This window comes from Mixophyes fleayi, chromosome 1, assembly GCF_038048845.1.
Source record: "Mixophyes fleayi isolate aMixFle1 chromosome 1, aMixFle1.hap1, whole genome shotgun sequence".
NCBI classification, from domain to species: domain Eukaryota; kingdom Metazoa; phylum Chordata; class Amphibia; order Anura; family Limnodynastidae; genus Mixophyes; species Mixophyes fleayi.
The window spans coordinates 276,097,141-276,122,886 of record NC_134402.1 but is presented as its reverse complement, the minus strand read 5'-3'; the positions used below and the strand labels follow the sequence as shown (position 1 = coordinate 276,122,886).

At 41.5% G+C, this 25,746-nt stretch overlaps 1 protein-coding gene across 1 annotated transcript in view; it reads left to right on the top strand.

Annotated features, from left to right (window-relative positions):
- Window positions 1-1,430: 1,430 nt before the first annotated feature.
- PLPPR1 (phospholipid phosphatase related 1) overlaps window positions 1,431-25,746 on the top strand; it is a 116,629-nt gene continuing 92,313 nt past the window's right edge. Inside the window, exon 1 of the mRNA XM_075210906.1 lies at window positions 1,431-1,885. The gene's annotated coding sequence lies outside the window, so the exon portion shown is untranslated. The remainder of the gene's footprint in view (window positions 1,886-25,746) is intronic.

Sequence of the window (25,746 nt, the reverse complement as noted above, 5' to 3'; positions counted from 1 at the left end):
TATATATATATATATATATATATATATATATATATATATATATATATATACACATATATATATATATATATATATATACACACACACACATAATATATTTTTATATATTTCTGTATACTGTAGCTATGTATTCTAGTTATCCATTCTACCTGCCAGAATGTATGTCGGAATGGACTGCTGAGATCATTACCCATCCATTCTGGGTGCCAGAATGAAGCTCCTTGGACCTTAGCCATCCAATCTGGCTGCTGTAATGCAGCTCTGAGTACCTTAACTATCCATTTTGGCTGCCGGAATGGGCCTTAAAACATCATAGCCTTCCATTACGGCTGCCAGAATTGAGTTCTCAGAAACTTTGACAATTTTTCCAGGAATGGGCCTCTGAGTACATTATTCATCCATTCCGGGAGTCAGAATGGGGCTAAAAGTACCCTAACCATCCATTCTGGCTGCCAGAATGGGGCTCAGAGTAACTTAGCCATCCATTCCGGCTGCCGGAATAAATGTATGAGTAACTTAGACATCCATTCCGGCTACTGGATTGGATATATAAGTACTTGAGCTATCCATTCTGGGTGCCAGAATAAGGTTTTGTTTATATTAATCATCCATTCCAGATGCCAAAATGGATGCTTAATGCACTCGGAGCCCCATTCCAGCAGCCCGAATGGATGCTTAATGTACTCGAGGCTTTATTAAGATAGGGCTAAGGTCCTCAAAGCTCTATTCTGGCAGCAATAATGGATGGTTAAAGTCCTTGGAGCCACATTTCGGTACCCGGAATGAATGGTTAATGTCCTTGGATCTCCATTCCAGCAGTCACAATGGATAGCTAAGGTACTGACAGACCCATTCCAGCATCTGGAATGGATGGCTAAGATACTGACAGACCAATTCCAGCCCCCAGAGTGGATGGGTAAGGTACTCGGAGACCCATTCCGGCACCCAGAATGGATGGGTAAGGTACTCGCAGACCCATTCCGGCACCCAGAATGGATGGGTAAGGTACTCGTAGACCCTTTCTGTCAGCCGTTATAGATGGCTAAGGTCACCTGAGAACCATTCTGGCAGCCGGAATGGATGGGTAATCCACTCAGCAGTCCATTCCGACATACATTCAGGCAGGTAGAATGGATAACTAGAATATATAGCTATGATATAAAGAAATATGTATAAATATATTGTGTGTGTGTGTGTGTATATATATATATATATATATATATATATATATATATATATATATATATATATATATATATATATATATATATTACACACACAATACAATATTTATGCATCTCAATATGTGGAATAGTTGTTCCACATATTACAGAGAACATATCTGTGTAGCAGAACAGAAAGCACTATACAGGCAGAGAAAACACAGCACGCTTCACTCAAGACACCAAGCAGCAGAGGGTGCTGCAGAAAGCTGACTCATTCCGGCATTCCGGCAGTTCCAGCTTTTACCTAATCCTCATTTTACAGCTATTTTCTCTTTACCCAGTAGAAGTGTTTGTGTGCCTCAAAGAGGAGCACTAATGACCTGCCTAGCGCATGCTCTTTGTATTTGTTACGTCCCCTCCTCCTCTCCTCAGCAAGTAGCTTTCTAATACCTTCCATTAATACAAACTGGGGAAGCCTGAAAACCCAGGATCTACTGCACTGGAAATACACAGATAAAGAGATAGACAGAGAGATGCGTGATTGATGCAAACAATCAGGATTACAAGTCAGCAGCATCGGGAGATAATATACAAGGAAATCTCTGCACAGAGCAGGAATCAGAATGCCTACATTTGGGATTTTATCTCGTGCAAGTTGTACAGTGTATTGGGACTCCTAGCTGGACAGATTGGCTGACAAGGAAAGGACACAAAAAAAGGTAAGAGGCACGATGAGGTGTTGTGAACAGCAAACAATGCTGGTATGGGGGATGCTGTCTCGTGATAAGATGAAGGAAGACAGAATCCTGCTGTGACAAATGCTTGTGGTTTTGCTGTGGTACGTTATAGTGTGGTTGTGCACCTGACATTATACCAGCACTCCTCTAAATTGGATAGGATTTTACAATAAGGGCATATTTACCTAAATGATCCTACAGTACAATGCATTTCCTTTATTATGCATGTCAAATTATGAAGGATATACTGTAGCCTAGGATACAAACGAAGATTTATGTTCTGTCAAACACCAGCTAATACGGTTGACATTAATAGGTGCTGTATTTGCATTTAGTGCTTTCTTTGCAAAGGGCTGAGATCTCAGGAATTTGGGACAGACAGGTTCCAGCCTATTGCCGATCTTTGACTGAATGTGCAGTCAGGTTGAAAACTAGTAGGAAGGATGCTTGAAAATCACAGCAACATTTGAAAGCAAAGCATTAGATACGTCAAGCGGTTGAACAGTTCCTCTTTTTATTTTGATTGCTGAACTGGAAAATAAAAAAGGTGATGTCGAGGTCATCCGTGGACATGATGAGTTATTATTTAATACTACCCTCAACGTGTCTGAGAGCTTGTGAAATAAACCAGGGGGGACTGGTGTTGCTTTCAAATAATCATTGGTGGCCACATTCCCAGGGGATGGCATGCAATCTGCACAAGGAAATTGTGTTTTTTAATGACAGGGGGATGGATAGAATATTTGTGAACATGTGATCATATGTGTATATTATGCAGACTATTCCTGTTTTTAGCATATAGAAAGTGTGTCAAAAAGCTTTTTATTGCTAAAGAATGCTATATTATCTATATATCTATTATACTGATACACTGATACAATCTATAATAAGAATAGATTGATCATTGCACTTCAGCCTTTTAAAGAAATTAAAAAGATTTAATTTGAAAATAAATAAAAAAACCAACAACACTATATCTTTGCTCATGATCCACATTTCCCATGTGAATCTAACTTGCATCTGCTGTGTATTTATTTGAAAATGAAATGCTGTGTGTTCACTTTCTGGGGCATGTACAATGGAGAGGTTAGGTATGAATAGAGAGGGGGTTGGTCCTGGCTGCTTACTAACTACTTATGAGAGTTAGCATTATAGTTTGGTGCTTGGTGCTGGATATATCAACCATGGAGTATAATGCAAACAACATCCAACCACACTGTGTTGTCTTTTTGCTGTTTATTAACTACTCTTATAATATCAAGAGTACAGTTTCATTTACTAGTAATAGTGTTTATTTACAGCATTTATTTGGCAAAAAATATCTTATTTCCTTATCGTTTCATTGGGATACTGTACATATGATTTGTGGAAATTAAAAGACATCCATTTTAGGTAATGTAATTGTTTCTGCACAGGGAGCAATTGTCATGTCAATTACCAGCAATCACATAAAAATTATATATAAGCACATTGTGAGAAGGTTGTTAAAAAAAGCAATCCCATGTAATATAGGGTATTCACTTGTACTGCACAGCCAACATCTACCTTGAAAAATGCAAGTCAAAGAAATGTTTTTGCTCTCATTATTTATGCATATTTGCAGGTTTTACAAATACGCATTAAAAAAATGTGTGTTAATTATGCTTTGTATGAAATGCTGATTATATGTGATTGGAAATATCTGCTTTGAAAATAGCTTGCACATTATTATCTGTATGCAAATTTATTGACTAATTTGATTTTGAAAGAAAGTGTGTGGGTAAGTGTGTTTATATAAACAGTATAATTTATATAAATATATTGGAATAAGCAGAGAGAAGCACTATTGATACATAGATGACACCTTTGCAATAAAACAGTTATGAAAAAAACAGAATGGAATGGAAACAATTCCAGTGAAACTTTGATATATTGATTGATATATAAAAAGTATGGTTATGGCTCCCATATGTCCCATTGTGAACAAGGCATCAAGGACCATTACCCACTGGTGTCGCATTTGCTCCAAGAAAACGTAAGTGCAGTCCGCACCTGAAAACTTAGGTAAATGCTATGAATTTGCTTATGTGTTTGATAAGCATTTTGACTGTGGTATGCAGTTGACATGCGGTTTGATGTGTTTGCATGCATTCTTGAATGCGTTAAGAATGCAAGTGGTAAGGGGCTTCTCCCAGTTATTTCGATAGCTCATTCATTTCAATTGGATTTTCAGCCTTTGCATCACATGTAGATACACTATTAAAATGAATAAAGAAGCTCAGAAAGTAAATAAGTAATCTTAAAATTCATGAATCGTGTTTCCCCTCCAATTACTCATCCAGCCCTGAGCCCCAGCATTAGACAGCGTGGACTGGTTCCTATTCAGGCAGGTGTACAATGAGTGTGGGGTTGCCCTGCTAGGGTGGAAACCAACTAGACAGGATGGACTGGTTACAAGTATTAATAGGGAAACCATAAGTGTGGGTCCCAGGCTGGTCAGTGCAGGGCTGTGTAGCCTCTATGTTGGTAGTGCAAAAAAAAACCAAAGTGCCCAAAATTTTACACCGCCGCTATAGGTGTCTTCATACGTTTGGGAGCGTGGCTATGCATCATTGGGGCGTGGCTAGCAGGTGAAACACGCTAGGCCACCCTCCTACAGAACAAAAACATGCATTGTTGTGCACTCCTGACTTTCAGGACATCTAGCACAATGTAGTGTGTATATAAAGAGTTAACAATCTTGGCCTGCCCCTTACATTGGGCAGAATAGTCACCAAAAATTGGAATTGTCCCACTAGAATTACAACATTTCACAGACTGTCCTGTTATCTCCTACCTGCTCTTGTCACTTTCACCACCTGTGGCTGCGGGTTTCTTTAGTTGCGGCTTGTCTGGATCCTGGAAAGTCAGGGCCCTATTTAGAAAAAGAAATGGGTACATTTAGAAAATTCCAACCAGCCCTGGCGTTAAATCAAGAGCACCCACGACTAATAATTAGGCCTTCCTCCAGCCCTAACAATAAAATAATGGTATTCCCATTTAATAAATTAACCTATTTCCCTCCCTGCAAACAGCCCCAGCAACAAATTAATAGTGTTTACATTTCATAAATATACCTATATCCCGCAACCATCACTGCCATTAAATAATTCATAGTCACATTTATTAAAGAGACCTCATTCTCCCCAAACTCACCCCCACATTCAATAGCCCCCAAACCACCCCATCTTAAATTAATAGTCCCCACTATTAAATTGCCCCACCATTGCCACACAAACAAAATAGCACCCATTAATTAGCCACCACCTACCTCACACACACTACATTGCTACAAGGCCCCTGTGCCATCACACACACATTACTGTGCCCCTTCATCACGACCACGCTGTGCCCCCTTATAATTACACTGCGCCCTCCATGCTGCTTTCCCCTTCACCTGGCCCCCCTTCATCACACTGTGCCTTTCTCCCCCCTTCTTCATCACACTGTGCCTTTCCCCCACTTCTTCATCACACTGTGCCTTTCTCCCCCTCTTCTTCATCACACTGTGCCTTTCTCCCCCCCTTCTTCATCACACTGTGCCTTTCTCCCCCCCTTCTTCATCACACTGTGCCTTCCCCCCTTCTTCATCACACTGTGCCTTTCTCCCCCCCCCTTCTTCATCACACTGTGCCTCCCCCCTCAGGGCCATCTTAACAACATTATGGGCCCCCGGGCAAAGCAGTGCACCGGGGCCCCTACATATATATATATATATATATATATAGATAGATATAGATGTATAGAGATAGATGTATAGAGATACAGATATAGATATATAGAGATAGAGATAGATAGATGTACTTGCTCAGTGACCATTGAAAGTTTTTTTGCAGGTGTTTTCTTTTGCAGGATTATTTATTCTAATTAAGAGCCCTGCCTATGGGGCCCCCTTGCCCGTGGGGCCCCCGGGCACCTGCCCATCGTGCCCAATGGAAAATATGGCCCTGTCCCCCCTTCTTCATCACACTGTGCCTCCCCCCTTCTTCATCACACTGTGCCTCCCCCCCTTCTTCATCACCCTGTGCCTTTCCCCCCCTTCTTCATCACCTTGTGCCTTTCCCCCCCCTTCTTCATCACACTGTGCCTCCCCCCTTCTACATCACACTGTGCCCTTCTCCCCCCCTTCTTCATCACACTGTCACACTGTTCCCCCCCCTTCTTCATCACACTGTGACTTTCTCCCCCCTTCTTCATCACACTGTACCTCTCTCTCCCCCCCATTCTTCATCAAACTGTGCCCTCCCCCTTTTTCCTCACACTGTGCCTTTCTTCCCCCTGTTTCCTCACACTGTTCCCCCCCTCCCATTTTTCCTCACACTGTGCTTTTCTGCTTGCCTCCGCTCTTTTACTTACCTCTGTATTGGTTTATTTCAACACTTTTCTTTCCTTCTGTCTTCGATTTCCTGTTTTTTTGCTTCTTGCTGGGTCCTCTCTGCGCTGCTTCTCACGGAATGTTGGGCGTGACTTGATGACGTCATTCCCGACATTCAGTGTGAACGGAGGAGGGAGGAGGGACGCCAGCGGCGCTATCACATGAGCATATTTTTGGTTTTTCTTAACTACCCTGCTCCCCCACCAACGAACGGGGTGGAACTACACCCCCCTCCCCACAAAAAAACAGAACAAAACCACAAATGAAGAAATGTACATTTTAAAAAAAATCTAATAATAAAAAAAAAACGTCGGCAGTAAGGGCCCAGGCTGGCCCCCTGGCATGTCCGGGTAATTAGTACCCAACCACCCCTCTAGTGGCCCTGCTTGTCTCTTGCCTCTGCTATAGTGCCTAGATATTATGTCTCATGTGCAGTATTATGTTTCCTGCATTACTTTGCTTATCGGTATGCTTTTGTTATATGTTTCTCCTCTGTACAGAAATAATTAGCAAAACTTTGAAGCTCCATTCATGTCAGTGACCCATTCATGTCAAAGAGCCATTGGAATGCATGCGTCATTGACATTAATGGAAAAAAATACAGCATATTGCTGGTTTTACCTCTTTCATTAACCCCTAGTGGGTATATATACACTGCGCGCCAATAAAGGTAAATTTAATTTTTGGTGACATGTGTGAGTGACATGATTTGATGCACTGATATGGAGCATGCAGCATTCAATAAACATTGCCGTAATACAAATGCACACAGATGCAGGTAGTAATGGAATTATTTATGAATACATAGAATAGAATGGGTTTTTATACTCACATGCAGTTATGTTTCACACTTGTGTTAAGAACATTGCACTTGTGTAAAAATGCAAGTTAGGAGCAGCGATTAAGTTTCTTGATACATGTGGCTAAGCTGGAATAGGAATATATTGCAGTCACGGCCAGCACTATCAATAGGTGAACAAAAGTGGTTGCCTAGGGTACCAAAGGTTAGAGGTTACCTAAAACACTGACACAATGTCACTCACACAGTGATTGTAATGCGGCACCCCCCACTTGGTATTTTTATTAGAAAAACAGGAGGAGGACTATACATCCCTAATTTAAATAGATAGGAAACAGAAAAATAAGCTTTTCCCTGGCAATAAATCCATTCCAAATAAAATTGTAATAAAACATAATGATGATTAGTTGGATGTAAGAAAAAAATATCTAAAAATACACATATAAAAATACAATACTGATGCCCATATCCTGAATCCTACACATCTCAAGATACATCCACCTCTGCACCAGTAGCATATGTGTCAAGTTTATATCGGGCATACATCAGATACACTTATACTCAATCAGGACATAAGCATAATAAAAGTTTATAGGTATAATCTGAAAGTAGCAATAAATTAATTCTAAAACACAACCACAAAAAAACCCTTTCACATTCAGAGGTGAATCCTCAGTCAGCCAATTAGAAACAGTTAGCTAGTGCTGGTAACTGTCATCATCATCAGTATGCATTTGCACCATCCCTCTGATACTGCTACTGACAGGTGCACTTGTATGTCTGCCACAGACTCAAATTCATGAACATGCACTAAATTTGACCTCCCATTTCCTCAACCTTTACGCCTGTGTGAATGGTGAGACCCGGGTTTTTCAAGTCACCGACAGCTATTGAAAAGTTAAAGAAAAAAATTAAAGATCACAAGAGTAGCCAATCAGAGCTCGTCTTGTGTTGTTACCATGGAGACCCGGGCAGATCCGTGTGTACCTGGAGAATCTGTCCCCCAGCAATTTCCCGGGTTCATATAACCGGGCTATTGTTGGGGTGGCAAACTGAAAGTAGCATTAATGACTATGAAAAGTAAGGATGAGCGGGCTCGGATTCCGCTAATCCGAGCCCACCCGAACAGTGCGGATCCGACGGGATCCGAGCACTGTTCGGGAACTTCCGGGCGCCAAACTAATCCAAACCGAGGCTATGACATCCAAGTCTCGCGTCGGATCTCGCGAGACTCGGATGTCATAAATACTCACCTTGCGGCCGCCATCTTCATTTCGCCTGACATCAGGGAAGAGGGAGGGTGTGTAGGGTAGTGGTGCTCTGTCCTTGTGTCCAGTGCTCTGTCCTTGCTGAGTCCAGTGGTGCATCAGTCCAGTGCTCTGTCCTTGCTGAGTCCAGTGGTGCATCAGTCCAGTGCTCTGTCCTTGCTGAGTCCAGTGGTGCATCAGTCCAGTGCTCTGTCCTTGCTGAGTCCAGTGGGGCATAAGGCCAGTGCGCTGTGCTGCTGAGTACAGTGGTGCATCAGTCCAGTGCTCTGTCCTTGCTGAGTCCAGTGGTGCATCAGTCCAGTGCTCTGTCCTTACTGAGTCCAGTGGGGCATAAGGCCAGTGCGCTGTGCTGCTGAGTACAGTGGTGCTTTTGTCCTGTGCTTTGTTCTGATAAGTGCATAGTTATTTTAAAAATATTAAAAAATCTTAAAAAAAATAAAAATAAAAAATAAATTTATACAAAAATCATTTAAAAAAAATATATATTTTTTTTAAAAAAGTATTAAAAAAATTCTTGCAGTCCAGAAACATTAATACTGCAATCTATTAAAAAGTGTTCACTGTTCCAGCAGTATTTAAAAAATAGTACTGTAATACAACGTGTGCTGCATATAATGGAGTATCAAAATTTGGAGGATAAAGTAGGGAAAGATCAAGACACACTTCCTTCTAATGCTGAACCTGCTGCCACTATTCATAACATAGATGATGAAATGCCATCAACGTCGTCTGACAAGGTCGATGCCCAATCTCCTAGTAGAGGGCATGTAAAATCCAGAAACCCAAAGTTCACAAAAATTACCAAAAAAAGGAAAATAAAAACATCTGAGGAGAAACGAAAACTTGTCAATATGCCATTTACGACACGGAGTGGCAAGGAACGGCTTAGGCCCTGGCCCGTGTTCAGGACTAGTGGTTCAGCTTCACCCAAGGATCTAAGCCCTCCTCCTCCCCCGCCCTCCAAAAAATTTAAGAGAGTTATGCTGTCAGCAACAACACAGCAAACAACTCTGCCTTCTAAACACATGACATCACAAATCCCCAAGGCGAGTCCAAGGGTGTTGGTGGTTGCGTAGCCTGACCTTCCCATCACTGTACGGGAAGAGGTGGCTCCTTCCACCATTTGCAGCACGCTCTCTGCATATACTAGAAGGATCACCCACAGTCCAGTTACAGATTTGGCTAATGAAGGTGTGAATGTTGTACACCTGGAGGAGGATATTGATGTAGCTGGCGCTGAGGAGGAACTTGACGAGGAGGATGCTGATGTGGTTATCATAAGTGAGCCACCAGGGGGGGAAACAGTTGTTGTCCATGGGATGAAAAAGCCCATCGTCATGCCTGGTCAGAAGACCAAAAAATCCACCTCTTCTGTCTGGAGTTATTTTTATCCCAATCCGGACAACAAATGTATGGCCATATGTAGCTTATGTAAAGCTCAAATAAGCAGGGGTAAGGATCTTGGCCACCTAGGGACATCCTCCCTTATACGTCACCTGAAGAACCTTCATAATTCAGTGTTTAGTTCAGGACCTGTGGCTAGGACCTTCAGCAGTCCAGGGACACCTAAATCCCTTGATCCTGTTGGATACACACCACCAACACCCTCCTCGTCAACCTCCTCCACGATCTCCATCAGATTTAGTCCTGCAGGCCATGTCACCAGCCAGACTGAGTCCTCTTCAATACGGGATTCATCCGAGGAATCCTGCAGCGGTACGCCTACTACTGCCACTACGCAGTCCAGAAATCTTAGTATCAGATATTAAACTATGTTCACTGTTCCTGCAGTGCAGAAATATTAGTATCAGATATTAAATTACGTTCACTGTTCCTGCTACATCAAAAAAGCATAAACATGCCCTGCCATCAACAAAACCAAGAGGTAGTGACGCGCTTGAACTCCACCCTCTATATGCTGCAGAGGATGGAGGAGCAGAAAAAGGCCATTCAAGCCTACACAGCCACCTACGATGGCCACGTGTTTGTGCCGCCCACTTGTGTTGCTTAGCTTAGACATCCAGCTACCTCGGTGCAACCTTTTGGACTAAAAACAATATTGTGAGGTGTGAGGCGTTCACAATAGACTGGAAGTTAGTGGAAATGAATGTTATTGAGGTTAATAATAGTGTAGGAGTGAAAAAAAAAAACGAAATATGGATTTTAGCACTTTTTATGCTTTTTTTTTAAAAAAAAATCAGAACCCAAAACCCAAAATCAGAACCAAAACCTTTCGTGGGGTGTTTTGACAAAACAAATCAGAACCCAAAACCTCAAGCTAATCAGACCCCAAAACCCAAAACACCAAAAGTGCCCGGTGCACACCCTTAATGAAAAGGAGAATATTGTTCATCCTGCAAGAATTGACTCTTCAAATGTAATAAGGGAAACATTAAGTTAATTAAGTATGAATGACATCCCCGTTGGGACTGTATTCACTTTTTTTTTTTTTATAAGAAATGTGTTATTGTGCAGCTTAGTGCACCTTTCTTGTTTTTATTATAAGCAACTACAGATGCAATTTTACTTAAAACACCCAGACAATATTATCAGAGTGTAGCTTCTCACTGAGACCGATAATAGGGAACATTGTTCAGAAAACAATTCTGTTACCATACTTGTCTATAAAATATAAAAAAGACATTGATACAATTGCTGAGAATGTATCTTTCTAAAACTGATAGAAAGGTAGCAAAAGTATTGTTAACAATATCTTAGATATCTAAAGAGTGCTTTAAGTTAACTTTGTAATCTTGCCTTGCCTGGTATATGTTTATCTCTATGTATTGCTGTTTTCTTCTTGAACAATATTGACTCTTGCAAGACAAGTCTCAGAAGCCAGGTAGCCATAAGGCTTAAAAGCTTATTGCAGATACCTTATATTTTGGAGTCATTTTTGATAAGTATGTTCCTCTTATATAATTTTAAAAGGTTTGCTTTGCATCTATGTGTGCCTGAGTGACTTGTGAATTATGTCCAGATGTGGACTAACATCTCTCTCTCTATCTATCTATCTATCTATCTATCTATCTATCTAATCTATCTATCTATCTATCTATCTATCTATCATGTCGTCATATGTCAGTCAGTCCGTTATCTACAGATTATGCCTCCTGCATACAAGCATCATTGCTCATGCCTGTGCTTCGCTGTCTTCACCAAAGTGATTGCAGAGCTAGCTAGGCGTTGGGTTCATTGATCTCTATATGAAATGGACAGGCTATGACAGGGGTTGGCAACCTTTTTCTATCAGTGTGCAGGCTAAATTAAAATCTAGTGAAGCACAGGTGTGCCAGATTAAGCGTTTTTGCTTGGTTTAAGTGTGTGTTAAAGACAAGGGGCCTGATTCATTAAGGATCTTAACTTCTTATTTCAGTCTCCTGGACAAAACCATGTTACAATGCAAGGGGTGCAAATTAGCATTTTGTTTTGCACATAAGTTAAATACTGACTGTTATTTCATGTAGCACACAAATATCAACTTTAAATTTCAGTGTGCAAATAAGCTATCAAGTATCTGTGTACTACATGAAAAAACAGTCAGTATTTAACTTATGTGCAAAACAAATGCTAATTTGCACCCCTTGCATTGTAACATGGTTTTGTCCAGGAGACTGAAATAAGAAGTTTCTCAAGTTAAGATCCTTAATGAATCAGGTCCAAGATTTTTTGCCAAGAGAAACTGTACAGTAGTTTACTATGATGTCACTTTGTTTCAGATTACAAGAAAACCATGGTGACATGCACAGCAAGGGTGTTAATTTACTCCCTGAGTTGACTACAATAAAATATGCTTAACAGAACTCTATTTATATAGAAAAGGAGTGGTAACGTACAAAGTGTGGTGCAAAGTGCATAATGAAGTGCAAATGGCTTAGGGCTCATTTACATGTACATAAAATAACACCGATTTATCCTAAATCTGTATTTTATTAATATATGTCATGGGGTAAATGAATCAAACTCAGAGTTTATAAGGGGTTTAAAAAGTGCAGATGTTGCCTATAGCAACCAAGCAAATTCTAGTTATCATTTATTTACTACATTCTACAACATGAAAGCTAGAATCTGATTGGTTGCTCTAGGCAACATCTCCAATTTTCAAACCCGCCGTAAACTTTCAGCTTGATACATTTACCCCCAAGTGTGAGTGAATGGATTGCAATAATGATGTTAAGCTGTATGCACATTTTTTTTAATCAGAATGGTAAGGGCCTATCTTTACAATGGCAATTGTGAAACATTAAAGCTGCGCATTAAAGCTAATGTGGTGCTGTTTCCCCATTTTAGCATATGCGCATGTTTTACATAGTCCATATTTAAAGCATACACATTTTATGTAGGTGTGAATGGGGATTTAGTCAAAGGTGCAGTGCAGTGTTCATGTAGAGAAGGAGGGGAGGTAGTTGATATAATAGGAAATGCATAGGTATGAGCCCTGGGTTCTAATCACTGAGCTTATGGTGCAGATTTTTGTGAAATGTGACAGTTGCTTAATTATTTTATTTTTCTATTGACCATTTCATGTTATAGTATAATATTATTCAAAAATAGCTAGAACTGGCCCAAAGCGCAGTCAAGCTAGAGGAATTGGTAAACTAATTACTAATAGCAATTGTATTATAGTTAATATTAGTAACAATGTTGTTTAATAGGTCAAACCAGTTTCAAAACATTCACATTTTACATACTTCATTATTAATGTAAAAGTTGGAGAAATAAAAAAAATCATCTTTTAAAAGCCTGTGTGATGGAAATGGTCCATAATTTGGAGGAACGGTTGCAATTTTTCTATTTAATCATTCATTTTACAAAGAACATTGTGTATTGTTCTTAAATTGTTCTTAAATGCTTTATAGCAAAACAGGAGGCATATAATATTATATTTATTATATACTATATTCCTATACACAAGTGATGAACTTTGAAAACTCCATGATAAATAAGTTGTAGATATTTGGCTGTTTCCAAATGGTAGGACATAATAGTGTTTATCTACTAACATTGCATTTAGGTGCAAAATTTGCTTGAAACACAACAACCAATAAGCAATTAATTTTTATCTGTCCAATGCCAGTTAGAATATGAAAGCAATTATCTGTTTGGTTTAATTCTAATTTTGCACCTAAATTATATTTTAGTAGCTGCAACATAGGGCACCAGGGATCATTTGCTATCACTGGCATTCTGTTTAAATGGGAAAACATTGGTGCTGATGTAACTGAGTTCATTATTAGCTGGGAATCCATTTATTAACCACAATAAAATTGTCTGTAAATTTCTGCCCTTTGACTCACATTGTGAACCAAACCTGATGTTAAAGGGTTAAAGACTTATCACAAACTTATTATAGCTGGTACCCAGGAAATGCTGTAAAAGGTGAGCACATTTTTTTTTGATAGAGGTATTTATTATTCTAACCATTGGAGTCTAGACTATGTGGATCCTACTGTATTATTACTGAACAGCTAATGCATAGTTGCCTACTCTTCCGGAATTTCTGGGAGACTTCTAAATTTTTGGGACCCGGGAGAGCAGGACAACCTGTCGGTTACTAAAGTGGTGGGGGTGGGGTTTATGATGCAAATTGTGCCATCGTGGCCCTGCCCCCTGCTGTAATTGGACAACAACATTGATGCTCATTTCGGGGATGGGGCCCAATGGCACCAACCACGCCAGCACCACCCCCAACACGCCCACCTCCCTATCCGATCTCACAGACCACCTCTTGTCAAAGTTGGCAAGTATGTGCTTATGTTAATAGTGCAATGATACTAGTTCATAATTGAGGATAAAAAAATAAAATGTACTTGTAATTAAAAATATATTTACAAGTGTTTACAATATAGATAGATTGTCAATAGGGCCATTTTAATAAAAGAGCAAACAGTAAATTTTCCATGTGCTCAAAAGGACAGGGGAGGAACCATTAGACTGTTTAGTAATCAATCAAAGCATTGTAAGCATAGGCAGCAAGGTGGCATAGTGGCATTGCTCCCTCTCGGATTCGGGTCATGAGTTTGATTCCGACCAGAGCCCTATGTTTGTGGAGTTTGTGGGCCTGATTCATTAAGGAAACTAAGGCAAAAAAATGAGTATGTTTTCTCCTGGACGAAACCATGTTGCAATCCAAGGGGTGCAAATTAGTTTATTATTTTGCACTTAAGTTAAATGCTGCTTTTTCATGTAGCGCACAGATACTTGATAGCTTATTTGTACACTGAAATTTAAAGTTGATCTAGGATATGCCTTACCCCAACTATAATTCTGCCATCACATTTTAAATTTACATCCTCCTTTTATGTACAGTAGACCTTAATAACTTTATAATAAATGTATTATGACTATATTATTAACAGGTGAGATTAATTGAATTTTTTTTTCTTGTGTGACTTGATATTCCACGTGTGTTATTATTATTATTATTATTATTATTATCCTTTATTTGTTTGGCGCCACAAGGGTTCCGCAGCGCCGTACACTGTACAAAACAGTAGACTATACAGGGTAAGACATTACTGGACAATAAACAATAAATACCAAACTTCAGAAACTCCAGGCAGGCTAATGCAGTAAGGACGGAGCAGAAGAACAGGTATGGATACAGGAGGGAAGAGGGCCCTGCTCAAGTGAGCTTACATCCTAAGGGAGGGTGAACAAGACTCAGGCACAAAGGATGTTGGATGTATTCTGCAGTGTCTTGTCTGTTAGAGCAGAGCAGACCTAGAACAATATTCTTCAAGAGATTTATCTTCAGATCCCTCCTTGTTGAATAGGGACGTGTGTATACTTAATATACCAGCATCTTTAAAAAAAAAACAAAAAAAACGCAAATTGCGATCATTGTGTACAGTCATGGCCAAAAGTTTTGAGAATGACACAAGTATTGATTTTCACAAAGTTTGCTGCTTTAGTGGTTTTAGACCTTTTTGTCAGATGTTGCTATGGTATACTGAAGTAAAATTACAAGCATTTCATAAGTGTCAAAGGCTTTTAATAACAATTGCACTAAGTTTATGCAAATAGTCAATATATGCAGTGTTGACCCCTCAATTTGAAGACCTCTGCAATTTGCCCTGACATTCTGTCAATCAACTTCTGGGCCACATACTGAATAATGGCCGCCCATTCTTGCCTAATCAATGCTTGGAGTTTGTCAGAATTTGTGGTTTTGTTTGTCCGCCCGCCTCTTGAGGATTGACCACAAGTTCTCAATTGGATTAAGGTCTGGGGAGTTTCCTGGCCATGGAACCAACATTTTGATGTTTTGATCCCTGATCCCTTTTGCCTTATGGGAAGGTGCTTCATCATGCTGGAAAGGGCATTGTCCGTCACCAAACTGCTCTTGAATGGTTGGGAGAAGTTGCTCTTGGAGGATGTTTTGGTACCATTCTTTATTTATGGCTGTGTTCTTAGGCAAAATTGTGAGTGAGCCCACTCCCTTGGCTGAGAAGCAACCCCACACATGAATGGTCTCAGGATGCTTTACTGTTGGCATGATACAGGACTGATGGTAGCGCTCACCTTACCTTCTCAGGGCAAGCGTTTTTCCAGATGCCCCATCTTCTCAGGGCAAGCGTTTTACCAGATGCCCCAAACAATCTGAAAGGGGATTCATCAGAGAAAGTGACTTTACCCCAGTCCTCAGCAGTCCAATCCCTGTACCTTTTGTAGAATATCAGTCTGTCCCTGATGTTTTTCCTGGAGAGAAGTGGCTTCTTTGCTGGCCTTCTTGACACCAGGCCATCCTCCAAAAGTCTTCGTCTCACTGTGCGTGCAGAAGCACTCACACCTGCCTGCTGCCATTCCTGTGCAAGCTCTGCACTGGTGGTGCCCTCATCCCGCAGCTGAATCAACTTTAGGAGACGTCCGCGCGCTTGCTGAATGTTCTTGACCAGTCTGAAGCCTTCTTCACAACTATTGAACCACTCTCTTGGAAGTCCTGGCTGAACCGATAAATGGATGATTTAGGTGCAATCTTACTAGCAGCAATATCCTTGACTGTGAAGCCCTTTTTGTGCAAAGCATTGATGACTGCATGTGTTTCCTTGCAGGTAAACATGGTTAACAGAGGAAGAACAATGATTTCAAGCACCACCCTCCTTTTAAAACTTCCAGTCTGTTATTCTAACTCAATCAGCATGGCAGAGTGATCTCCAGCCTTGTTTTTTTTCAACACTCTCACCTGTGTTAACTAGAGTATCACTGACCTGATATCAGCTGGTCCTTTTGTGGCAGGGCTGAAATGCAGTGGGCATGTTGTTTTTGGAATAAAGTTCATTGTCATGGCAAAGAGGGACTTTGAAATTAATTGAAATTCATCTGATCACACTTCATGACATTCTGGAGTATATGCAAATTGCCGTAATAGAAACTGAGGCAGCAGACTGTGTGAAAAATAATATTTGTGCCATTCTCAAAACTTTTGGCCATGACTATATTTCTTCATGAATGAGGTCGACAGTGTATTGCAAATATTTCTTCTTTCAGTCGTCTCAGTCTATCTAGTAATTTTATATACAACTGTAAGTTTGCCAGCTTGTCATTAAATTATTAATCATACTACACTTGTGTATAAGATATTATGTCAAGAATATATGATGTTTTTTTTAACCATTTTACCTGTTTACTAATTACATATTTTATTATGCCATATTTATATTTCCCACGTTATTTTATTTCTAGATTGTAGCTGATATTTTACATTTCAGAAGAAATCTGGTGTATCGGAAAAACTATGGGCTATTCAACTGTGTTCTGGCTTGGTCCATTTTTCTTTATTGTTGTTTTAACAATCCATTGTGATTCTATAATGGCTTCTTAAAGCATATGCAACTGCTATCCTTATGACTTTCATTATCAGCACTTTTTAAAATTATTCAAATACTATACAGAGCCCATATTGGTGACAAGTAAACAATGGATACTAATTTTGATGGCAAGTAAATGGAACATAATATTGTAGCCAGCAGTAGCTATACTATAATACACAACAGTAGTAAATAGCTTCTTAATATTCCTAGAAACAGTAGCTATATTGTCAGTGATATGCATAGTAGCAGTTGTTCTGTCTAGTCATATGTCCAGCAGTGGTAATGGTATGCTCAGTGAGCCTGAATGCAGATACATGCCGAATTTTGCGTTAAAGTGCGCTGTGCATGCTCAGAACCAAACTTTACGCCAGAGAACACAAGTGTGCAATCAAGAGCAGTGGTAAATGGATTTTATGTATAGTAGGCATAAATAACATCCTGATATATGTATTTCTTGGGTGAAAACTTAGAATTATTTTTTTTCTAATGTTTTTTCATTAATGAATATATTTTTAACAGTTGCCAATAATTGAATATGTTCAGTTTGCATGCCTTAATGAATATGGCCCACTATGTTAAGCACTAGTAATGCTTAGTGACTAATAATATGCCCGGGCAATAGTAATGCCAAGTAATAAGTACAGAAACACAGTAGTAGCAATACTCAGCATCATACCAACATAAATAAAATATAATATCCTAAGAAAAACAAAAAGTGCTTTACCCAGGGTGTGGCTTTAATTCTAACCAACAGGTCCTCTGACCTTGTGTGTGTGTCCAATGCTGTTCCACTTGTTCCTTTGTGAGGGCGGTACTCCCGAAGAACGTCTCGAAGAGTCCCCTGTAATGAGGAAAGGTTCTCACCTGATCCCGAGGGTCGCTATGGGCGGAATCCGTCAAGTGCAGGAGGCTTCTGCTGCAGTCACGGTCCCTCCTGCGTGCGAGAGGAACAGAGGCACGAAAACAATGGGGGTAGAGGAAGGGGGTGTCCGGAATGCCGCCCAGGACTAAAGGGTTACTCAGCCCCGCTTGGCGACTCTCCGTTTTATTCTGGCCAAGCCACGCGGCTCCAAGAGTTCGGGGTAGAGAACGTTCTCGCCCGAACTCCCTACTCCCCTCTGGGGAGGGCCACAAGTGTGGGGACAAGACTCACTCCGCCGGCGGTGCGCCGCGAGGTATCACAGTCCCCACCCGGAACCGTCAGTCTCCTGCCGGCGTGCGGGCGGACTTCGTTTTACCCCTCGAGACACCGTCTGCCCTGGAACCGTCAGGCAACCTTGCCGGAACTCAGGCCAGACACCCCAATGGAACCGTGGACGGCCGTGACCAACCCCGGAACTCACAAGGGCAGGGCTGCACTGCCCCAGTGGAACCGCGGAACGCCCGAACCGCCCTCGGAACTCAGAAGGGCTGTGCTACACTACCTCCAAGGCACCGAGGGAGACCTTGATCTCCCCCAGCCCGCGAAGAAGTCGTGCCACACCGCCGCCCAAGGATCTGCCCCACCAGAGTCTACACGGAAGGGGGAAGGGAGAGGGGATAGACAATACTTACCGGCTCGGGAGACCCTCCTCGGTCCTTCTCCCTGGGGTGGGACGTAGCTCGCCTACTTGCCCTTCCCAGGCCGTACGCACGGCCCAGGGACGAGTTGAGTCCACCCGGTGGTCAGTCCCAACACACCACTTTCCGACCCCTGCAGGGAGACACAACACGCCCCAACCACCCACTACACCGTACAATACCCCCAATACAATACTCAATTGACAGTACAATACTCCCAATACAATACTCAATTGACAGTACAACACTCCCAATACAATACTCAATTGCACAGTACAATACCCAGGACACTATTAACCAGGCAAAGTACAATATCAAAGAGGAGTGTGTGTGTTCCTGCCCTACTCTGCCCCAAGGTGATACGGCTAGGAAAAGGGAGAGGGGGAACAAAGACAGGGTTCAAAGACGGGGCCTAAAGCCTGGGGGTGACCTGAGGGCCTCGTGCCCTATGGGATCTACTCAGGGCCTGGTGCCCTATTGGGTCTAACGGGAGCTACCAAACGGAAAGGCGGACTTAATGGACGCCGGCAGAAGGCCCTGGGCCCGAGTAAATAGTGTCCGATAGCCTGCGGGCGTGGGCCCGGGAGAGGTGGTCCCCACTGGGGTCTTACCTGGTCTAGGTCCTCCGCTCGCGACGTCAGCGTAGCTCCTCTTCGGTCCTGCTAATGCTGTCCGCCCGGGCTCCCTGCCGTGCTCTGGCTCCGTGACTATCTGCTCTGCTCTGCCTTCACCAGACAGAGTAGCTCCTCTGTCTGGACTGGTCTTGGTGATGTCCACCGCTGCTGCTACTGTGGGTGCTGCTGCTGCTGCTACTGTGGGTGCTGCTGCTGCTGCTGCTACTGTGGGTGCTGCTGCAGCTGCTACTGTGGGTGCTGCTGCTGCTGCTGCTACTGTGGGTGCTGCTGCTGCTGCTACTGTGGGTGCTGCTGCTCTCTCCGGACGTCCTTCCTTCAGCTTGACTTCCCGCCGAACAGACCGCCCTCCACGTGGCCGCCGACCATATCTCCGTGCCGGGCGCTTCCCTATGACCTCATCACGTCCGGGAGCCGTGATTGGTCCGTGGCCGGGCACCGTGATTGGCCCGCGGCCCGTCTGTGGAGCCGGCGTCTCCACACCTTCATGCTCCTGGTGGCAGTGTATTCTCTTAAAAAAGACAAGGTAAGCAGGAGTAGGAAGAGTCCAGCAGTTTCTGCTGCACTTTTCTCACTCAGTTAAATGCACAGTGAATGCAGTAATGCCAAGCACTGGCAGCTACTCATGTCTCCACCTACTCCTGACCTGTCACTCATCCAGTTGTGTCCCAGTTTCTCATCCTGCAGCTCTTCCCCAGCAGGTGATGTGAATTGTGCTTATTTACGGTTTCTTATTAACTGTCAGTCACAAGCCACATTAGAGGCCATACACCACAACAGCAGAAGCAGGTCACTGTAGATGGAAGAGTCTCCACATCTAATATCTCTGTTTGTGCATTTGTAATGAAGTTAAGTGAAACAAGGTGCTCACCTCACTTAATTACATATGCGCACTTAAGCGTCATGATATTGCACTCTGAAATTATTATTTTTATGCTCACTACATTCTTCTTTTTTAAAATAAATACATTTACACTACTAGTCGGCATTTCAAAAAATATCCTGAACAGGAGTTGGCCCACAATAATTTCAATAATACCGCTTTCATACTGCTGCCCAGGCAATATCCTGGGTATATGAACCTGGGATATTGCCGGGGGACAGGGGACAGAGGCTCCCCAGGAGTCCTATTCCCTGGTAGACCGCGTTCATACTGAACACGGGTCTGCCCGGGGTCTCCATGGCAACATCAAAAGGAGCTTCTCTTGGCTCCTCTTGTGATTGTTTTGTTTATTGCATTTTTTTTTACTTTAGCATTGTGTCTGGTGAGACCCGGGTTAAAAAACCCGGGTTGCAACATTCATAGCGCAGGCTTCACCGGGGCAGACCCGGCATTACCCAACCAAAAGTCCCGGGTCTAATTCACGGATTTGATGACCAGGGAATTAGATCTGTCAGCATTCATACTGCAGCTCGACCTGGGTCGTCTGGGTTTTTTACCTGGCAAAAACCCGAGTTTTTAGTGCAGTATGAATGGGGTATTAATGACTGAATTTACTGTACTAAGCTGCAATGTCCAGGATTGATATACGGTACATTTCTAGAACATCACAGTCAGACTGTTAAAAACATTGTTAAACCCACCTGCACAATACTGCAGTCATCCAAACAGGCGCGCCAGTATTACATTTAACAAAATCATGCTGCTTTCTAGAGCTCTGGGGATGGTGGAGTGTTACTTTACCAAGTGTCCAAAAACATAGCTTTTCGCCTTTTGGCTAATAAAGTCTGTGGATGACACTTACCTGCATGCTTAATTGTCAAGCCTGTCAGAGAGGAGAAGAAGTAGGTCTTATTGCTCTCTCACTGGCAGGCTGGACACTGCTCCCTTCTTTCATGTAATTTAATGGAGCTCTGTTATGGCAGGTGACCATGTGTGTTCAGCAATCACTACTGGATTGAATTTGGCTGGCCTTGTAGGTAGCTGCTTTCCCAGTAAATCAATAGTTGTATTCTAGTAAGGGAAGACACCATGGATGGATCATGTTTTATGTCTTGCCCTGGTGTCTCTATGGTGGGCTGTACCAGAGTGAGACAACCTCAACTAGCGCTGAGCCATCAGCTCTGTTCAGCTTCCAGATATGAGTCTTTAACATTTAAGAAGCAATACACCTTAGTATCTGCCACAGCTTCCTGAAACATACCACTCTTCACCACTGTGCCCTTCCTTCTCTGTGTATCTGAGACTATACAACTGTCAGGCTAATTTCTTTCCCCCGCACGTCCCCTCCTTCATTTTGCACAGCTTCACATTATCATTTTTAAAGAAAAGCTGAGATTTGATTTTTGGGAGGGTTCAGAAAACAGGCCTGTTAAATGTTGAATCATTATTCAGCACCTGACGCAAGGACTGTGTCAGCCATGCACTAAGGGCTGATACAGCAGCAGGATCGGAGAGATGACAAACACTACAATACAATCTGCACATGAATGGACTTTTCATATGCCCTGTAAATACAAGAATGTACAAACCAAGATGTGAAGTATTTTGCTACGGCGTCGAGCTAAGATATCACAGGGAATTAGTCTTTGCCAGGACAGCCACTTTTCGCCGACGCAATCCCATCTAAATTAATTTGATAAATTGCTCTGAAATGTAATTTCTTATCACTGCGATATGTGGCAATAAGAAATGATACTTATATTTTAATACATAGATGCTTTAGTGCTGCAGCCCATCTAGTTACTGCTAGTTGCATGGTAATGAAATGTCCTTCAGAAATTTTTGCAACAATTGTTATCTCTTCTTTCATATAATATTAAACATGAAAAATGTTGTCCTTTGTGGAAAAGGAAAGTCCTGTCCTTAATTATGTTGAGCCCTTTTTTACATCTATGGCTGTAAATGATTACACATAGAATTCTTCTTTTGTAGCTAAGACAACAATGTACGTCTTGTAGCATGGTAACAAGACTGCAAAGAAATATTATTCTGAGTTTTGTCATGGGACCAAACACACAGATTATTCCTGTCTTGAAACATCAACTGCGGAAAGGTTTGTCTGACACTGTTAAGAAGCCACTATCTTAGATTTCCATGCTGCCTCCCAGAATGGATTCATGCAATTTGCAATTCAGATGACTAAATATTACAGGAGAGGCAATAAGAGATGTTTGCTAAATTTTCTCCTTTTTTCAGAATGCAAGTAAAACCAGATACAGCTAGATTAATGGTGTCCATCACTTTCTGTAATCTTATTGTCTCTCACAGTATCTTGGAGTGCCACAAAAAACTTTTAGATGACCAGTCTTTTAGCACACGGTCATCCTACATTGATATGGAAAGATGAACCTAGTACTTGATGATTTGTTTAATTTTTTCTGCATGTACATTTTAAAAAATTCATTGTGTTGAATTTGTGGCATTCTGTGTCCAAATATTGTATTGTGTTACTGCAAATTTGAGATTCACAACGAATTTAGTACAGTGCATAGGAGCAAATCAGGGATTCACAAATGAAAATATTGAGAAATGACCCCCTCTTGAACCCACTGCCAGTTCTGATTTCACAGAGCTGATGCTGTTTAAAGTAAAAAGAGGAAAGTTCCGACCAGCCCGAAAGTTAGAAAACCTGGGCTGGTTTGCACTATAAGAGGAGGGCACGCATTTAAAAAAAGAAATCAAGACCCCAGACTCCCGAAGCCCCCGTTCACAACTTTATTAAAATAAAACAAAATATTTATTTCTTCATTCTCGATCCATCATAGTCCAAATGTAAAACAAAACAAGCTCTCCTGAATAATTCCAGTAAAAATAGCCCACAGTCTGCATACTCGCATTTGTCCCAGTGCTCTGTCAATTCAATGATACAGAACCTGAAAACTAATTTTGGTAACCAACATTACATTGCACAGAGTGAGAGAAACGGAGGAACCGCAGGAAAGCAGCTGCACATCGTAATCCCCTGGGCTCTGACTACTGTGTGGGGCCAGCTTAGGAAAGTATTTTGTAGGTGTTAGTGCAGCTTTAATTAAATAGCAATGAACAGTGCTTTAAAATGTACTTCTTGTGTGTTAACGGCTACCTAGATAAACTTTTAGAACAGATGGAATAGAGGTTTTCTATTCCCATAGAACTAGTTGCGTTCAAAGCTACTCGGATGCCCCCAGGACTTCACTCTAGCATAGTAAAAGTTTATCAGTGGCGGCCGTAGCACAGAGGTGGAGGGTAACCGAAATACAGTGCCAGAGACAGTCCAAAGCTCGTGGGTCAGTAGCGAGCAGGATGAACAGGGACACACCAGAGGTCAGGGCCGATTGCAAGCAAGGGCAATCAAATAAATATGAAGAGTTCAGGGGCAATCAGCATTCACGCAAGGTCCAAAAACAAGCCAAGGGTCACAACAGGAGTCAGATCAAAGATAGAGTAGTCACAGGACAGAGCAGGTCAGCAAGGTGCAGTACACTGGACAATATAACCAGCAGGGAGGCTAAGCCCTCCCTGCCTTAAATACCAACAGTAGCCAATCAGAAGTCAGGCACCAGCATGGAATAATTAACCCCAGATGCAGCCTAATCTTATAAATAAAAAACATTGGTCTGTTTGTTTGTCAGTCCAGTTATGCATTCGGACACCCCTGCACTGATTAGGATGAAGCCAACGCAAGATGATCTAGTTGGATCCTGGCAAGGATTTAGTGAGGTTAGATTCCCAGTCAGATCTACCGTTGGTGTACGCTGGGAAGAACTCTGACCTGGGACCTTCCATTAAATGGATTTGGGTGACATTTAACATAAAGACAAAAACAACAGAGGGCAGCCACCTCATGGGTGTTGAGAGCTGCTAAACTGCTAATTATTTTTAAAAGGTTGACATTTACATCCAACTCTTTGATAACTTAATAACTTGAAGAGTTATACCCGGACAACGCCGGGTACTTCCACTAACTTATTATATAGCTAATGCGTACACGCTCGGCTACCCACACTTGCCCGGGACATAGCGCTGATTAACTAAGCATGATTGCTGGAACTAAGAAGGCGGAAGTGACGTCCTGGCTATTGTCATGACAGCTGGGACGCAGCCAGAAGATGGAAAGAGCGAACCGCTTCAGCTCGTCACATTGTGCATAATCTTTTGGGGGGATTTCTATAACTCTTTTTGAATGCTACTCAAAATATCAAGCTGAGTTCTAAATTTGACCATCTGGTTAGAAAACGTCTAAAATAAATTGTTTAGCCTCTTGTATAATTACAGATTTCTGGCCAAATCTCTGATTTATGACAGGCAAATGCAACATAAAACTAAGAGCCTGGTAATGACTACAACATTTATAAATATGCAAGATTTTGTGTCAAATTTCAAATGAGTCTGCAATTATTTTATACCCTGCACAAGTGAGTAAACCTTATGTTATAGGTCCAAATATGAAAAGCCATATCTTGCTACTGACTGCCTGTGTTCATATGGCCAATCGCCCTTATTAACGCAACTTTCCAAATAATTTTTTTTAACTGTTTGACTAATATTTTCTCAGACCTTAAGCAAAGTACACTTAGGGCCTCACTAAGAATTAGATGTTGGTTCTTTTGGCCTGTGAAAATGTAATTTGTGTAAATTTAGTTGCATTGTGTATACACACAACTGACCTCTGTATTTGGAGTTGAGCATAACTTAGACATGCAGCCCCTTGAACTCAGAGGTGTGTGTCAAGGCTGTTACATTTCACTAAGGACGCAATTCAACCATGTCCCTTACTGATGCTTCCAAGTTTTACTCAGATCTAGCATTTTAGGAGGCATATCTTTGTGGGTGCCATAGGACTGATTCAAATTTCTGTCATGATGATATTGATGGTCACATCTTTGCAATGGACTCATCTACACACTAGATTAAAAGTTGCTCTAATCTTAACCTGCTACTTAAAATACAGTTGCAGTCCTGTACTGTATAAGGTTATATAAGTGTACTGACACATTTTTTTTGTTTACACAAAAGACTCAATATGAAAAACTGTAAATCAGGCCCTTAGTTGGTATTCCGATTCTCCGGGGAACTTGGAAAGTACATTCTAGAGTTATGCTAAGTAAGTAAAAGTAATTATGGGAACAATTAATAGGAAAAATTGTAGCTTTTTTTCCTTGTTTTATCCCTGAGTAATGTCTCCCCCAAAAATTATATATATTATATACATTGCTATCACAATCTTAACAGCAGATAGTCAAATTGACCTCTTAATGTCCTGGAAGACCTTAAGCTTCACCACCTCTTGCTTATTTTTAGCTTTTCCTCTCCACATCTTAAACCTTTGGATTCAATTGTTTAAATCATTGTTCTTTAAGTGGGAATTTTTAAAGGCAGTTCTTTATATCTGTATTGCCAGTGGTCGAAGTGGGGGTGTATGCAGTGTTATGCCACAATGTCACTTCTACTACTGC